A 15,058-nucleotide genomic window follows, 5' to 3' on the forward strand; every position below is an offset into this window, starting at 1 on the left:
TTCCTTTCTCCTTAAGATTATTTCTGAAAGACAATGAGGATATATATTACTCCAGTGGGAAAAGGATCAGGCAGAATGCCTCTTTGTTCACTATTCTGCCTGATTATTTAAAAGGACATGATAATTTCCCGAGTTTATGAATAATAGCTCTTGATATTACTGGAGGCTAAGGACAAGAAAGAAAATATTAGAAGACTGAGCATTAATAATCTTAAAATATATGTAAATCAGAATTGTGCATACTTGCATATTTGTATGGTGTGCACGACTGTGTGGTGTACATATGTGTTTATATGTGTGTATGAACACACATAGATTAGTTGCCATAAGATGTCATCCTCCTCCAATCTTCATCTTATTTCATAAGACAGGGTCTCTCACAGAACCTGGAGTTTATTGATTAGGCTAGGGAATCAATGATCTCTAGTATATAATTGCTGGGGTTACAGATGTGTATCACTGTTCATAGCTGTTTAAATGTGTGGCAGAAATTTTAAATCGTTTAAACATCTCCTTGGTCCCTAATTTGCATGCTAAACATTCACGTATAATGCAGAACAACTCATTTTGTATAGTACTTTCCAAGAACCCTTGAAAAACACTGACCTTAGATAGAAATGAATTAATCTCTTCCACCAACTTAAGTGCTTTTTCATAAGTCTCATGAACAAAATATCTGCAAGTAGTGACAATAGAAACAATGCATAAAGAAAACAGCTTGGATTTCTCATTTGCTTTGTTTGAATTGGTAAATGCAGCTGCCAGAGTTGGGTGGGAAAGTATCACCAAACTGGTGTCAGTGAAATACTAGAAGGGAGAGAGATGTTGTCACTTAAGATTTAGGTTTGCTTTCTCCCATGCTTTTGCTATTTATACTGTTTGTAGAATCATCATAAACTTTACATGTTCTACAGAATACTAGAAAGAACCAAGAATTCAGTTTCATTAGTGTTGGGGACTGCAGACCACCAGATCCCGAATTTCTTATAAACAACTTGTTTTCCTCTGCTCTGAGCAGCCTGCAGCTGCTCTGGGCAGGAGACATGATGGCAGGGGAGTGGGTTCTGAGGAGTCTGCAGCTGAAAGATCCCAGGAGCTGGGGCGTGGCCAGAGCCCTATAGAAGCTGCCCCAGAGCACAATAAAGTGGGCATTCTTGGCATTCTTGTCTCAAGGATGCCCCCTTGACCCCGTCTGTCTGTCTGTCTCTGTCTGAGTGTCTTTGTGTTTTTGAATTTTCAGCCTGAGTCCCATAGAGCATAGCCAGTAGAGCGTGGAACAAAACAGGTGTGGTTTTACGTGTAAGTGTGTTCATCACAACATCAAGGCTGATGAGGTTGAGTGTTCTTGTCATGGACCCATTTACTAGAGCAATTCACATTATATTTTGGTGTGCTTTTATATTGTGTTATTCAGCTTTCTATTACTATAAAAAGAATAGCCACATCAGCTAGATTAACAGAAAGGAAGTTACATTTTGAGTCCCAGCTTTGGAGGACTCAGTCTGTCATTGGGCTCTGTGTCTTTTCAGCATGTGTAAGGTACTACTCATAACTAAAGAATGTAACAGAGGAAAAGTTTCAACTCATGGTAGCTGATCAACAGTGATAGACAGGGAGAAATCAGTGTCCCAGGACCACCTCCATAGACACATCAATAATGACCACAAAACCTCCTACTTAACTCATGTTTTAGAAGTGTCAGCACCTCCCCGACAGTGGCAAGGGATGGAAACCAGGCCCTTAGCCTGTGGTCCTTTGGGGGACAGGTCCATTTCACATCACTTGAGAATTAGTTGCAGTGTCAGGTAGAAGATAATACTCTGTTCAAGGACGTAAATCACCATGAAGTTTTAATGTACGCATTTGCTTAGTACTTGTAGGAGGAATGTATCTGTCCGAAGTCAGGAGCATGAAATAAAAAAGGCACCCACCACCATCCCTACAGGTTTACCACATGGAATATTTAAGGTTTGGGTCCACAGATGTGGCCTCTGTTTTATTAAAGATTAAGAAATTAAGAATTTCCACTAAATAAATCCATTAAATGAAAAAAAGTGTCAATGTATTTTTATATTAAATTTATAGAGAAAAAATATAAATTACAATGTTCATGAAGGTGACTGATTCTTAATTTTGTATTTTGTAGAAAATGAATGGAAAATAATAGTTTTTAATGACAGATCCTTTTCATTCAAATACTCCAACAATTACACCAAGAAGAACATTAAGCTGAATTTTTGTGAAAGTTCATCTTTGCTAGGTTTCACTCTTTCAGGTCTGGAGTATTTTTTTTTTTTTTTTTTTTTTTTGGTTTTTCGAGACAGGGTTTCTCTGTGGCTTTGGAGCCTGTCCTGGAGCTAGCTCTTGTAGACCAGGCTGGCCTCGAACTCACAGAGATCCGCCTGCCTCTGCCTCCCGAGTGCTGGGATTAAAGGCGTGCGCCACCGCCGCCCGGCAGGTCTGGAGTATTATTGATCAGCATGATCAGCACAGCACACAGAGATGCCTGAATATTAGGACCATGATATGCTTTAGCTGGGACCTCCTCCTATGGGTTCAAGAATTGTAGACCTGGTCCTGAGCATGGGACAGAGAGAGATGGTGTAATTTTGAGAGTTGAGAAATTATGAGAATGTTTTTAACTTACTGATGGCATGGTCAGTGGCACTATCATGAATCATACTACAGTGGGATCCTCAGTTTTCATGATAGTTCACCTGTTCATCTATAATAAAAACAGCACCTGCCTTTGAACATGAGATTAGATATTGTATAATGATGAGAGTCTGACTCCTGAATAGGTCTTTGGCTTCCTGCCTACTGATGTGATTCCTCGCTGTTACAGGCTTTTTTCACACCCCTCAAAACAATACAAGAGGACTTGAGGTGACCCAGCCAAGGCAGTCTCTAAGAGGGTAACATTCTTTGCAGGCATTCAGCCTCATAAGATGTGAGATAAATAAACTTATGTTCTTTAATAAACTGTCTATTTCCTGACATTTCAGTACAGGTTTTGGAAGTGGAGCAATTCAGACCACAAGAAAACACAGACACTCACGTTATCCTTATCATTTCTAAAGTATGTTGTGAGCATTTTCAATATTTGACTGGTATCTATTTGTATTTGTATTTTGTTGTGCAGTCCATACAATTTGCCACCTTTACACCTTTTCAGTTTTGGCATTTGACTAGGATTCATTATGTTTATAAATTATAAACATGTTCACATTTATTTAATCTAGTACCTTTCTTGATTATCATAATTTAGTCTTCCTTTGACAAGTAACTTATAAATAATAGACTTCTTTACACACACACAACTTTAAGTCTCATTAAGTTAAATTGTATTTAGGAAAATAACATTAGGATTAGAGCTAAAATTGCAATATTTTAAATATGATCTACAAATAACAAGAACAAAATATATGCTTGTATGAGCCTCCAAATCGAAGTCCCATATTGTTTATATTAAATTTGATTCCTTAATTTCTACCACAGAAAATAAAAAATGTATGTGCTCTACTCTGGATGAGATAATTTATTTTTACTTTTGTGCGTGTTTAGTTTAAGGAAAACATACAAATGCAGCTGATCCTATGAGTTAAAATGTCTGTAATGAAATACAAATAAAGCTTTATATAGTTTCCCAGAAAATTTATATATGCATGTCTGCTTTTTATCAAATACATATTACATACTACATTATTTATCACAGAAATGAAAACTATAATTAATATCAATTTCATATGCCTATTAGAACACTAAACTTTGTTTATTTCTTAAGTAAAAGAAACTATTTAATTTTGCTTATGTTTTCAGAGTGTTAGAATCCCTGATGGTTGAATGAAAGAACAACCAAGACCTCACATCCTGATCCACAACCATGGGACAGAGGAATAACACTGAACATCAAACAAGTTTTTTTTCAAACCTCAAATCCTGTGGCATACCTGTTCCAACACAGACATGCCTCCTAATACTTCCCAAACATTTCCATCAACTGGTGACCAACTATTCAAATTACTGAGCAAATGGAAGTAATTCTCATTTAAAGTATCACATTCTATCCTGTGGGCCCCCAGGCTCGTGTCTGTCATGATACAAGATAAAATTAATCCCACTTCAAAAATCTCTGAGAATACTGAAAAGAATAATATAATTAAATGAAGGATAGAGCAACAGTCACAGTGCTCTCGGGATTTTATATTCTTTCTTCTTTCTCTTCTTCCTTTCTCTTTCCCTTCATTATCCTTATTACATTCTCTTACCATTCTTTCTCTCTTCCTCTCACTTTCTTTTGTATCTTTCTTTGTTTCTTTCTTTCTCCCTTTATTCTTCTCTCTTTGCTGCTTTCTAATGTACATGTATATGAACTATTCACATACACCTATGTGAGTATGTGGACATATGCTTGTGAGTCTATTTACATATATAAACATGTGTGTGGAAAGGCCAGAAGCCAATAGCAGATGTCTTCCCTATTTATTTCCTTTTACTTTATTCAGGCTATCTCTCTCTTGCTGAAGTTGATACTAAGAGATTATATTAGAGCACCTTGCCACTGAGTTCATGAGCTCCATATGCCTTAACTTCTGAACTGGGGTAACAAATGAACAATGCTATATGCAACTTTCTATGTAGATGCTTGAGATCTAAATTCAGGTCTTCATGCTTTCTCAGCCATTTCTTTATGGATTAACTAGCTCTGGAGACCTCCTTCATCTCTATCTCTTGCTCTCTTTGTGTGTTATTTTTGAATAAAAAATAAAGAAAGAAAGAATGAAAAGGAGACTGTTTTAAAACCTCCATTGCATACCTATCCTACAATTTCCTTTGAGTCAGTTACCAGATATTTTGCTTTCACAACGAAGGAAAACAAGTAGTTCTGGTTCTCTCTGTAACCCCCATCTATAAAAATGATGATAGAAACTTCTTTACATCTTAATAATTGCTGTGGTGAATTAACAAGCTGCTAATGTTTTGATTTATAATAGGCAGCCCCTTCAGTTTGCCTGGTGCTGAGAATGATTGAGCTGTCTCCCTAGTGCCTGGAAGTAAGTAACTGACTGTTTATCCATTCTCTTGATTAGAAGGCTGCCCTCCAGCCAGATAAAAGAATTTCCATAGTAAATGTGAGACTCCCATGTTATGTTTTTCTTTCTAGATTTAGTACCAAGCATTAAAAGAAATTGGAGATTGATTTTTGTTCAAGGACCAGTGCCAGATAAAACAAGGAATAAACGAGCAGACGGGCTGGTAGATTCCTATTCCTTTGAAATGAGGCAAAGAATTGAGATTTGCTGTAAGTATAACTAGGTTACTCTCTCTCTCTCTCTCTCTCTCTCTCTCTCTGTGTGTGTGTGTGTGTGTGTGTGTATGTGTGTGTGTATGTGTTAGTGTTAGTATGTGTGTATGTGTATGTGCTTGTGTGAGAAACAGACAGACAGACAAACAGAAAAAGATACAGAATATGGTATGGTAGCTTTTATGTGATGGTGCGTGTGTGTGTATATATATATGTGGTGCAGTGAGTAGTATATATTTAATGTGAGGAATGGTGTGATGGTTTATGTGTGATAGTATATGTGAGGTAATTCATGTATGTATGAGTGTGTGTTGTATGTGAGATTAAGAGTGTAATACATATTTAATGTATGTGATTATTATATCTATTATACATGAGACTTTGTGTATTTTGAGTATATTAAATGTTTTGTGGTGTGTTTATTATGTTTGTGAGGGTGTTTTGCTACTGGATAATAGTGTGTGTACATGCACATATTCCTATGCAAACTTTTCACATTCAGGAAGATTGTTTACTTAATTTTCTCTGATTTTCTGCTGGTAGATGCTATGGTCAGGGATCAATATTAAATACAACTTACTAATTTCTTAAGGTACACAAGCAAAAATCTTCAGTTTGACTTCTTTTTTTAGGCCCAGTTCTATAGCAATATTATAGTGACCAAAACAAATAAACACACAAACAATTGCACATAAGTATAATCTTAAGGAGATATCCATATATAGATACAAATCTCTATAAAGTATATAACTTATAGGCATTTATACATTATTTTCTATTTTCCTCTACCCCCTTCCCATCTTATGGAGAGTTTTTATATATTGCTTTATTGACATCACATCATGACTCAGTTTCTTTTAACCCATCTCCTTTCTCCTTGTGGATGAGCTTTTACCACTTGAAGCAAAACTGCTATGCTTCCTGAACTTCTGATGAATTGGCCAATAATGAGGGCAATTGATGTGGCTGTCTTCTGCCTCTCTCTTTGCAATATATATATATATATATATATATATATATATATATATATATATATATGCTAAGTCAAAGGTATCCTGGATTCAGAATCCTGAATCCAAAGGCATACCCAGTTGCTGCTACAAATTAAAATGCTTGTTTGGTGTGGGAAAATGGTCTGTATTTTTTTAATTATATTTTAAATAAATGCTGATTGGCCAGTAGCCAGGCAGGAAGTATAGGCGGGAAAACCAGGCAGGAAGTAGAGGTGGGTCAATGAGAACAGGAGAATTCTGGGAGGAAGGAAAGCTTAGTCAGCAGTCCTGACCCAGCCACAGGTACTGAGCCACGTGGCTAGCATAGACAAGAATAAAGGGCTAATATAAGTTATGATTTAATAAAAAGCCTGAGCTAATGGGCCAATCAGTTTATAACTAATGTAGACATCTGTGTGATTTCTTTGGAACTTAATTACCACAGAAACCAGGCAGGACAGAAAACCCAGACAACACTTGTCCAGGTGTTTAAAAACAATAGATCAATAAATAATACCATCTTAATTGCTGAGTCTATAATCATATACAAAGAAGGAAAGGAATGGACAGTGAAATACCAAAGAATGGGAGATATCAATGAGAAATGATATTTGGGTTCCCTTTCATCTGTTTTCTTAGCCAGTAGACTATTTTTTTTATGTGTGGCATTTAGAACTATGACAATAAAATGCTTGAATTGTATGCTTTATCCTATATTCAAAATGAAAACTAGAAGAAAATGGAATATTCACTTTAGCGATGTACATTTGATGCTTTATTTTTAACTCAAACTTGTGGAAATTCACCTTTTTTAGGAGCAAGGGAATTTGATTTCTATAATTTCTCTCCCATTTGAAGGGTTCCGTCTCGAAATTTCTAAAAATACATTTTCATCATGTTTTAGAATTCAGGCACAAATAACTTCATGGGTTGTTAAGAATATTGAAAGCATGTTTTCACTTGATGCTTATCTTTATGTCTACACATGAGGAAAATCATTAAGATGGGCATCTGTACTTTTCACAGAGGTATTAAATGAAATTCATATTTCTTTATTTGTGTATTTGTTCATCTCATGGGAAACAACAACCACTGCTGCTAAACAGGAAATTCTAGCCGGGCGGTGGTGGCGCACGCCTTTAATCCCAGCACTCGGGAGGCAGAGGCAGGCGGATCTCTGTGAGTTCGAGGCCAGCCTGGTCTACAAGAGCTAGTTCCAGGACAGGCTCTAAAGCTGCAGAGAAACCCTGTCTCGAAAAACCAAAAAAAGAAAAAAGAAAAAAAAAAGGAAATTCTTCTTTCCTAAAAACACTAAATTTTCAATCAGGTTTTCTCATGAATCAGCTACGGAATCAGACTCTCTATTGGCTCATCCCTCAGTACTTGTGGTAAGTTTGTTCCGAATTTTCTTTATTGCCTGAATTCCCTATGCCTACCCAATAAAGTATTTGCAGTCCTATTTGGTAGCATCCTATACAAAATTCTTACTAAGGATCTAAGAGTTTCTGTAGGTCCAGAAATACTCCACACTCAGGAAGACATATTTTCTCTCAGAAAAAAAAATTGCCTGTATTTCAATATATAATTCTTACTAGAATTCTTTTTTAACGTATTAAAATGTAATTCAATTTCTTGTGTAAGAACTTTTCCCTTTTCATTTCTTTTATAGAATGTTGTATGGTTTAACATGCTTGGATGTGTAGAATGTCTTGTGGAGGTGTGATATGTGTTCTTTCCATTATACTTATGTGAGTGATTCTGTCCTTTTGATTTTTTTTTTCATTAAAGTGTGATATACAGTTTTCTGGGAAAGTGTGTCATACACATGGTTCAATGACAATAGGGCATTCTTCCAACTCATGAAAAAAAAATCAGTTGAAACCAGTTAAGATCTGTTGATGAAGTCAAACAAATTTACTGTAGACAAATTGAAAAGGATAATATTATTCAAAAGATGAAAATAGTATCTTCTTAATCTCCTCATAGCTTTCCTTACTATAACATAGTACCTTATAATGGATGGGTTGGGTTGGCCCACTTTGATTTCTAAAGTTATCTGTCACATATAATATAAGAATTACCTTGTACTTGATTTCTATACCTAAAATGAATGTTTAGCAGGTATAAAATTTAAGTCAGGGTGTGGCATATGACAGAAGAAGTGGGAGATGAGAGAAAGTAGAATGGATGGCAATATACTTCTGGAAAACTTTCATCTTGTCTCACTAAAGGCAAAAATGGTTATTCATTTGAAAATCAAATTGTGAAAGAAACATTAAAATAAAGTAGAAGAGGAGAAGTAGGGTGACTGTAGGATTAGAAAGTTGCCTGCCCTGAGTTAAAACTATGACTCAGACTTCAGAAAATGAAGAGTTTTAGTCTGGCCTGGCTGCGTGTTGAACTGAATAATCAATGACAGACCGCCAATCATCAACCGAATATGTTAACATAGTCAGCCTTGGAAAGCCATTTTGAGATTTTATTCTGAAAAAGAAATGGGTGGGTGATGAAATCTGATATGGCTCTGATGACAACGCATTTAGATTGTTATAATGACACCATGTCTAGGAGGGAACTGGGCAAGGAAGGGAGAGGATGTTCACAAATTGGGATCTAACCACTGTCACCTGCTTCTACACAAAAGGGCAGAGGCAGGTTCCTAGGATTTTGTGTGATGCATAAATTAAGGAAGTAACTAGTAAACAGCTAACGAAAGTTTGCTTTCTTGTAGCGTATGTGTGTGGATACTGGGATAATTTTGTAGTGCTGAATACTAAGTTCAATAATGACAATATTATTATTGGTTTAATGAAATGGCAAGTTCAGTTTAGATATTCAATTGTTTGGGTGAGTATCTGTTAAACTTTCTGTAATCTTTTCCCATTTTTATAGCCACGTCTAAATAAATTCGAGGTTTTTCTTTCAGATATGAGACAATTATCTTAGTGTATCTATGTGATTCTTAAGGAAAGAAGTTTGAAATAATTCTGTAGTGGGTAATAGTGTACAAAAGAAGTTGACAGAATGCATAATTCAACTAAAATTCCACAAGCAGTATCTAAGGGTGATTGCTGTTATTGCTTTGTTACAAATTCTATAAAGAAAAAAAAAAACGCTGTTTGCTCCTTGACATGTATTGTTATGTATCATTATCTTAGAAATAGAAAGCTTCAGTTATTAAGATCGTAAAAACTACAGAATAAGAACATGGCATGTAAAAAAATAAACAGAGTTCTGCAGTACTCACATAACAAACATTAAGTATAAAAGCTTCTTTAAAATATGCTCTTCGGTATTCTTACCCAAGTCCCTGAACTCTTCATCGTGAACATTGTATCATGACTTCTTCTAAACAATCACGACAATAAGGCAGCTGATGGAGATGCCAGTAATGTAATTTGGGTAAGCAACCCAGAATCACCAGTATAGCCTCAATGCCTTTTCTTTGACCATCCGTAGTTTTCTCCCACACACCTCCTAGTCGGAACCATTGGTTTTCCAAAGGCAAGCCAGATTTGGTAAGCTGGTGACCCATTTATTTTTATACGTGGCTATATAATTCCCCATAGGACTGTTACGTTTAACTGTTATTGCAGATTGCATTTTACAGTTGCCCCAGGCTGTGTTAAAGATGGTGTTCTGTTCTTTCACTTGGACGTGTTCTCTGAGATGTTATTTTACTGACTCACAAGTGCCTCGCAAGCTGGGAGTTTTACTATCCACATCACCAGTACACTACATTTCTTATCAGACTTCATCAGGTTCAAGCTCTGGCCTGAGAAACTGGCAAACGATATACCTATTAAACAGCTATATTTTCGTAACCTTGAGGTCTGTTTTATCATACGAATATCTTCTTTTCTTAATATTTGACACATTACTGTATATTTATAAAGAACAGTTTTAACAATGTTAAAATGTAAAGGAAATAACACTTTATTTTATAAAAAATAGACCAGAAAGAAATAAAACTGAAGAATTAAACTAAGTAAGTACATATTTTATTAAAAACTCATCACAGAACGCATCATTAATACCTACAAACTTGGATTTCCAAAACTTTTGATAACTTGATGAGGGATTTAAACATACTTTCAACTTTGGTTAATAAGTAATAAAACTAAGAGACTAAGTAGGATCAAAATCACTATTATTGCTTTAAAATTAATATAAAATGCAAAGGAAAAATAGTTGTCATGGAATTAAAAAATAGTAATTTGTCAAATTTGATAAAAAGTACACTTTTGTTCTAGTCAACATCAAAAATCATAATTTGAAGATTCAGAAATTTTGGCACACTTCTATATATTTATTGTTCCCTTGTCATAGAAGCGCAATGGTATGTATATTGACAAAGCTTTGAAAAAATGGATAAAATTTTATGGCAAACTTTGTCCTTTCAGTTGTGTTGATTATTCTATGGATTTTTTTCTTTTTTATTGATTTTATTGACTTATGCATTAGATATCCACAATCAAAAGGGGACCTTTTAGGGACTTTTGTTCTTGGCTTTGCATAGAGTGTATCTGAAAGCTTTCTGGATTCTTTACATACTCTCTTTTATGTAACCCTCTGCTCAAACTGGTCCAGATATTATCACTTTTCTAACAGTTTTAGGAATTTCATAATTATTCAGTTTGGTCTGTTGATATTTTAGATAAATGTTTCATGTTATCACTTCCCATCAAATGCTATTTATAGTCATGTTTTCAAACAATAAATTGTTCGTTAAATTTTTTTATACTATGATTCTTCATACATCACAGTATAAGTAAAGGCCATCTGGATGCATACACATGGGGTTTGATGAAGGAATGCATTCTTTGGATTTACTAATATTCATAAAATAAAAGGAAAGTGATGTATTGGATCTTAACTTTTAAATGATTTTTCCAAAATATTTTAAAAGTTTAATTGAGAAGCTTCGGTTGAAGTTTTTGGGAGGAGAGAGTTTCAGTGTGTCCTTCAAAGGCTCACATGAGGGTAGGTTGTTTTTGAGTGTGGTGATGTTCAGATACCATGGACTCCTTAGTAGGTGAGATCTAATGGAAATTTATCTATATTGTTAAATGTTCTACACTTAAAGGGAGTGTGTGTCTGTGTGTGTGTGTGACCTCTTAATCTCAGAAGCATGTTGGCCACCCAGGTGACACATGCTCAGGGACTCCTTGTCAGCTTGAGTGGCAGTCTGATAATTTTATTCTTCAAAATTTGACTCAAGTATATGTAACAAATTATTCAGAGTCGGGTATTTCATTTACAGTCATTGAAAATAAATGAATAAATCTTCCTTATGATAGTATGATCTTCCCAGATTATAGTCTGGAAATTTATCAAATATTTCAATGACTTTTTCAGTTATTAAGTATGTCTTGTACTATAAGAAATTTTAATGGTATATAAAGGTAGCAAAATGGCAAATTTTAAATGATAACTTTGTATTTGTTTTGGTGCCAGTTGCTAGAAAACAATCAGCAAAACTTACTGAAACATCAATTTGATGATTTCTTAACTTTTCCTAGTAGTAAATTATTCATTAATCTTGTCAGTGCTTCTTTTTTTCCTTTTAGATAGATGTATGGTTGCAGTTCCTAAAACTAGCTGAAGGGAAAGAAAAATTAAACCGTTTTAAAGTTATGCATTGTATGTGATAAGCATGTTTTCTGACTCTTTGGGTTATGCTTATGTTTGATTTAAATTAAGAATAACTAAATAATATAGTGAATAATGATAACCATATTCCTTCAAAATTGATTTCTGTTTAAATACTTTAGCTGCACCACATAAGACAATGTATTGCATGTAGGTTTTGCTTCTGATAAAAATGTGCTTATAGAGATAATTCAAATAATTTTTATATTACCTACTATGGGAAAATATTGCTTGATACTTTGCAAAATAGTAATTATCTACACAGATATTTTTTTAAAAATTTTTAAATGTATACATTTTGAAATTTTATTTTTACACAGAACAAACACTCTAAATGAGTGTTAAAATGTTACTCACATTATAGTTCTCTGGATAAAGTTGATAAAACTACTGTTTTGGTTGCTTCAGAATTACCATGTCTAATTTTATTTAATGTAGAATAGAATCCTCAGGGAAAACTCTAATGGAGAAGACATTCTCTGTGAATTATATAAGGCATTATTTAAACCCTAGACTTGCAGAAAAAAATATTTGGTTCAATACATACACTTAATCTTTTTAGTAAATATATTTTTGTGAGTAAATATATATTATTAACAACTAGACTATGAGAAGATCTATAAAAAAGGCATGGCTTGCATCAGCAAAATATTAATTCACTAATACAACTCATATTTATTAATGCAAATAGCACAGCTACAATTATTTCACTGAATCCTTCTGAAAAGTTGTGGTATCCAATGTTCTCCTGTGTCCAACTTAATAGTCTGTAGTCCAAATTGAAAAGAATTTAAACACTTGCTATAACCCATAAAATACATAGTACATATAAATAGTCCTTTTCTGGAAAATGCTCAGATATGAATGTGTTACACCCTGACTATTGATCTACTCACACTGACTATATTCATATATCATAATGGACACTTTAAAATGCTTTTTTTCTACTTGAATATTTTCATGAGTAGTCTATTTTGTCATTTCCATCAAGAAAAAGAAAATGACATACTTCTATGCAATCTTTGTGGTTTCTAGGATCATTATTTTCTGACTGTCAGAGTTAATATTATCTTGACGTAATTGGACACATCAGTAACACTTTGTACCAAAAATAATATCTTTTCTATGTCTTTGCTTCACTGGCCACAAATTGAGCCTGGGGAATTTAGTTACTCTAAGTAGTAAAATACTCTACTTTAAAACACATGACACCATTGAGATTTCGTGATTAATTATACAATCTGGTTCCTTTCCTATGATCTCAGAGCCCTGGAACTAACCTCATGCAGCCCTTTTGAATTTTTCACTTGCAGACCCTTAAACAGGAAAATATTTTTATACATCATGTAGACACTTTTTAAGCAAGTCATCAGTATGTTTTACCTAAAATATTGTATAGTTAAAAAATCCTAAAAAATGGTTTTACTTAGGAGAAGGAAGCATAAGGAAACATGTTAATTATAATTACAGCATTTCCTATATTAGTGAGTTAGTCATAAGCTTGTTGAGAATATTCCGTCAGATTACACAATCAAATGGCTGCCGAATTTGATACCAGATGAATATTTTGTTTCATTTTAAAATATATGCCAAGGATGCATGTCACATTTTTCAGTACAACTTTGATTTAACTGTACTTGCAAGAAAGAAACCAAATATGGTTTAGCTAGTTTACACCTTATTTGTCAACTCATGTTCGCCAGAGTATTTTTTTTCTTTCCCTAACTCAATATATTATAGAAACCAAGAAAATCATGGAAACTATCTAGTTTCTGGCCTAGGAAACCACAGAACCATCAAGGTGTTCTAATCCCTTGATCCTCTCAATGGGCTGACAACCTGTTGAGATGGTCACGCGCATCCCTTCCACACAGTCAAACTCCACAGGGCCTTGGTTATTTGCTCAACTCTCAGACAGAACCACATCCTTGAAAGTGACAGATTCATGAGTAAGTAAGTGATCACAAACACAATTTGTTTATAGTGTATTTAATTTCTTTAGTTCCTCCTTCTGCCCCTTTATTGTTGCTTCCTGCAAACGCTGCTTCTTTAGATTACATGTATTCTACTTCTTCTTTCAATCGCTGCTTTTGAAAAACTTCAAAGAAGGGTTACATTTAGTTTACTCCTGAAACTCATTACATGAGTCAAACTGGCTTCAGACTCATGATTCCCTTTCTGTCTTCTACTGAATCTCTGGTGACTGACTTGTTTCACCCACCACTCATGCTTTAAGACCTTAAAATTTAAAAGTTATATGTGATTATCATTATTTATGTCTATGTGTCCATCACAATGCAACTTCATGTGAACCAAATGTTTGGTGGTAATGACAGGAGACAGAATGGGTGTTGGATGCCCTTGAACTGGAATTATGGGTTGTTGGAAGCCACCCAACATGGGCATGGGAGGTTGACAACAAGAGTAATAAACACTTGAAATCACTAAAGCAATTGAGCATACTTTCCAAACACATACATTCTTAATTTTAATTAAAAAAGAATCAATATATTCTTAAGTTTACTTTTTTCTCTCCCCCAAATAATATGTTTTATTCTGTCTTCTACAGCATAACCTTCATTTTCATAGTTATGTTTAAAATTATTGTACATGATCCAATTATTTATTTGTTATATATTTATTTTATTATATATTTTTAAATATTTTTTAAGCCTACAGCACCTGGTATTCTGAGGCAGTCTCCCATCCAAGTACTAACCAGGCCCAAAACTGCTTAGCTTCCAAGATCGGACGAGATCAGGAGTGTTCAGGGAGATATGACCATAGACTATACATTTATTATTTTAATACATATATTCAGTTTGGTCATAAATTTCTTCTAAGTAATTTTCTCCTATATTTTATAATGCTACTAAATTCATTGCTTGAATTTTGTTTCTTGGCCAATCTTTAATTTATAGCCTTAATGTACACATAAACTCCATAATTTCTTGAAATCTTTCACTTTGTTCATGTATGAGTTGAGTTTACCCAGTCAGAGCTTATCACCAGAAAGGATATCCAGATCGTCTTCTGCCCATGGTGAAAGATTTGGATTTGAAAAGAGAGCTAGCACAGCATCTGAATAACGCCAAATACACCAGAGATG

General features: G+C 34.4%; 1 pseudogene; it reads right to left on the reverse strand.

Annotated features, from left to right (window-relative positions):
• Positions 1 to 14,619: 14,619 nt before the first annotated feature.
• On the reverse strand, positions 14,620 to 14,738 carry LOC119820045 (annotated as a pseudogene).
• Positions 14,739 to 15,058: the final 320 nt, after the last annotated feature.

This window comes from Arvicola amphibius, chromosome 7, assembly GCF_903992535.2.
Source record: "Arvicola amphibius chromosome 7, mArvAmp1.2, whole genome shotgun sequence".
Classification (NCBI taxonomy): domain Eukaryota; kingdom Metazoa; phylum Chordata; class Mammalia; order Rodentia; family Cricetidae; genus Arvicola; species Arvicola amphibius.